General features: G+C 35.0%; 1 pseudogene; it reads right to left on the bottom strand.

The window, feature by feature from the left end:
* Positions 1–708: 708 nt before the first annotated feature.
* LOC107649224 (low molecular weight phosphotyrosine protein phosphatase-like) lies at positions 709–1787 on the bottom strand (annotated as a pseudogene).
* Positions 1788–4033: the final 2246 nt, after the last annotated feature.

The following is a 4033-nucleotide window of genomic DNA, read 5'->3' as shown; positions in this document are numbered from 1 at the left end:
TGAGAAAATGAACTTCCTCCCTTCTCTGCAGAAATGGGGGAATATGGGTACTGAGGACCACTTATACTGTTATTTTTGCTGAATGGATTTTCTCCTTTTCCAATGTTCCAAGAGATTGTTTATAGGTAGGGGAAGGAGGAGGGATATGTATATATATATATATATTTTTTTTTTAATTTATGTATTTAATTGATTAATTTAGAATATTTTTCTATGGTTACATGATTAGTGTTCTTTCCCTGGGGGGAGGGATATATTCAGAAATAAAGTTAATGTTTTTTTTAAATAAATAAAATTTTTGCATACATTATTGCACTTTAAATAATAAACAGCTGATATACATATATTATTTTTAAAGTTGATGTCAATCGTTAGCCAAATGGTATGTCTTTTCTTCCAGATTAAATATAGATACAATTTTAATAATTACTTTCTGACATTTTGCCATCCATAAGTTCTCCCTTCTCCCCATCCCTCCCCTCTTCTAGAGAATAAAGGTAATATGATATAGGTTGTACATGTACGACCATGCAATATATATTTCCATGTTCATCACATTATAAAAGAAAACACAATAGAAAAATTCATGAAAGAAATAATGAAGAAAAGAAGAAGGGGAGAAGGAGAGGAGAGAAGGAGGGAAGGAGGGAAGGAGAGGAGAGAAAGAAGGAAAGAAAGAAGGAAAGAAAAGAAAGAATAATGGTATACTTCAATTTGCCTTCAGACTTCATCATTTCCTTCAATGGTAGTAAATAGCCTTTTTTGTCACAAATCCCTTGGAGTTGTCCTGTATCCTTGCATTGTTGATAATAGTTAAGCCGTTCACAGCTGACCATCAAACATCATTGCTGTTACTATGTACAGTGTTCTCCTGATTCTGCTCACTTCACTTTGTTTCAGTCATTTCAGTTTTTCTTAAATTGTCCTGTTCATTATCTCTCACAATATTACAATAGTATTCTATAACAACAATATATCCCAACTTGTTCAGCCTTTCCCTAACTGATGGATATCCCTTCAGTTTCCAGTTCTTTGTCACCACAAAAAGAGCTGCTATAAACATTTTTGTGTACGTAGGTCTTTTTTCCCCCATCTTTGATCTCTTTGGGATACATACCTAGAAAGTGTTGCTGGGTCAGAGGGGGTGTGAGTCTCAATGAGATTTTCCCCAAAATGCTTTACAACATATCACATATTATTCATATACAGTCTCAAAGTTAGAATCATTTCCATAATATGGATTAAAAAAAATAAGTTGTCTCTGTGGATCATAGCTTCCAGGAAGTTTGATTTTAGCTTAGCAGTTTTTAATGTGATGAATTTTTCTATTCACATGTCTCAGATTGCTTTCATCTATTCATATTCCATACTCAAAGGTGAGGAAATCGTGAGTAATCTGCCTGGCTGAATGATTCTTGATAATGCCATATTTCTTCATGAGAATCTGCCCTAGATAATCAGGATGGTTGCCTATTTCATGCATAGAATTTGCCACACTTATCTGAAATATTTTGATCATTGACATGTCTCTTAAGAGCTGCTTTTGTTATTGGTGAGCAACAAATATTACACAGGCATATAAACAGCACAGACTTGGTTCCCCCTCCCCCCCCCGAAACCATTTTTCATTCCTACTTGAATGATTTTTTTTAAGCTTATATAAGTATTTCCTATCTGACAAAAACTGATGGGAAATTTAGACAACATTCTGGAAGAAATTAGGGTTATAATAACATTATATTCCAAGATATCTTCCAAATGAATACAGAGTTATAAAATGTCATATCATAATCAAATTAGATGAGCAAGGAAAAAATTACCTTTTAGACCTACGGTAGGGGCAGAATTCATTACCAAAAAAAAAATAGAGAAACTCAAAGAAAAGAAAATGGACAACTCCTATAACATAAAATTTATTTTTGAAAAAATAACTAAATAATTAAAATTAGAAAAGAAACAGGTAACTTGAGGGAAAATTTGCATCAAGTTTCTCTATGATCACATTTCCAAAATAAATAAGGAACTGATTCAAATGTATAAGATTAAGAGCCATTTCCCAAATGGATAAATGGTCCAATGATATGAACCATCAGTTTTCAAAGGAAGAAATCTAAACTATCATCAACCATATAAAGAAATAACTCTAAGTTGATAACAATTAGGGAAATGGAAATGAAAGCAAATTTGAGGCTCCATCTCACCCCAATAAGAATGGCAAAGATTAAAAAGGAAAAAGAAAAGGAAAACAATAAATGTTGGAGGGGTTGTGGAAAAAAAAAAAAGGTCCATTCTTGGTGGAGCTCTGAACTGGGCCAGACATTTACAAAGCAATTTATAACTATGTTCTAAAAGTTACTAAACTGTAGCTACTCCATGGCATACAGTTGATTCTTAAATTCATTTCTTCTTGATCTATTTCTACAAAGACTATAATTTTTCTACTTTTTTAGTCTTTTGGCTTTGCTTTTATAATTCATGTTGTCTCATGGAATCATTAGCTTCTATTTGGTCCATTCTAATTTTCAGAGCATTTGTTGTTTTAAGGTTTTGTTTCTCTCTTTAAAAAAAATGAAAACAAAAAAACCCTTACTTCCATCTTAGAATCAATTCTGTATATTGGTTCCAAGACAGAAGAGTGGTAAGGATTAGTGATGGGGTGGGGGTGGGGGTAACTTGCCCAAGTTCACGCAGCTAAGACATGTCAGATTTGAACCCAGGACTTCCAAGTCTCTGGACCTGGCTTTCAATCCCCTGAGCACCTAGCTGCCCCAAAGTTTTGTACCTCTTATATGTAACTGTCAATTCTTTTTCCAATTCTCTTTTTTGTCCCCTTAGGTCTCATTTCTTTTCTAATTTTTTTCAAGTACTTTCACTTCATTTATAAAAAATGTTTCTTTTCCCTGCCCCTTAACTATCAAAGGCATTGCCAAACTTCAGTCTTCCAAACTTACAACCTAGTTGTCATTCTTGGCCTGAAATTGGGTGGACCTGGGTTCTAATCTAGCCTTAGACACTTCTTAGCTGTGTGACCCCTGGGCAAGTCACTTAGCTGCTCTTGCCCTTCTGTCTTAGAATTGTTACTAAGGCAGAAAATAAGGAGTAAAGGAAATGAAGTTAGACTAGATGGCCATCTAGGTCCCTCCCAACTCTAGATCTATGGCACTATGAAAAATTATATGCCAGTGATCTGGTGATCTAAATTTGAGCTAGAAGGGAACTTAGCAGTCCTCCTTTTACTGAGAGCCAGATGATTTGCCCAAGATCATACAGGTAATGCCAGGGCAGGATATGAACTTAGATCCTCTATTTATTACTACTAATGATGTAGATTCAAGAAATGGCAATTACATGGCACAGTGGAAAGGGTGCTGGACTTAGAGTTGAGAAGTGGAGTACAAATTCAGCATTAGATACTGTGACACAGTTCACTTCTGCCTGCCTCAGTCTCCTCATCTGCAAAATGGAGATAATAATAGCACTTACCTCCTGGGTTTGTTGAGAAGATTAAATGAGAATATTTGTAATACACTGAGTAAATCGTAAAGCCCTATATTTGTTGTTCTTCAGTCTTTTTCATGAACCCATTTGGGGTTTTCTTGGCAGAGATTCTGGAGTAGTTATCCATGTCCTTCTACAGGTCATTTTACAAATGAGGAAACCAATAGAAAGAGGGTTAAATGACTTGCCCAGGGTTACACAGCTAATAAGCATCTGAGACCAGATTTGAATTCTGGAAGATGAAGTCTTCCTGACTCCTGGCTTGTCATTCTCTCCATTGCATCCACCTAGCAACCTCAAAGCCCTATGAAAATGCTAGCTATTATTATTGTTATTGTTAAAATTTAAAGGAAATTAACAATCAGACAGGGAGATGGGTCAGTCATAGAGTTCTCTAAGACAAGGGTATTATGAGGCACAAATGAGATAATCTCTAACGTCCTTTGCAAACCTTAAAGTCCTATAGAAATGACCATTATTGTTGTTATTTTCTCACTGGTCATCATTAGCTCAAGTCACAGTTCTAAGAGCAATA

The sequence above is a fragment of the Monodelphis domestica genome, chromosome 6, assembly GCF_027887165.1.
Source record: "Monodelphis domestica isolate mMonDom1 chromosome 6, mMonDom1.pri, whole genome shotgun sequence".
NCBI lineage: Eukaryota > Metazoa > Chordata > Mammalia > Didelphimorphia > Didelphidae > Monodelphis > Monodelphis domestica.
The sequence above is the reverse complement of the archived record's forward strand: the minus strand, read 5'-3'. Positions and strand labels throughout refer to the sequence as shown.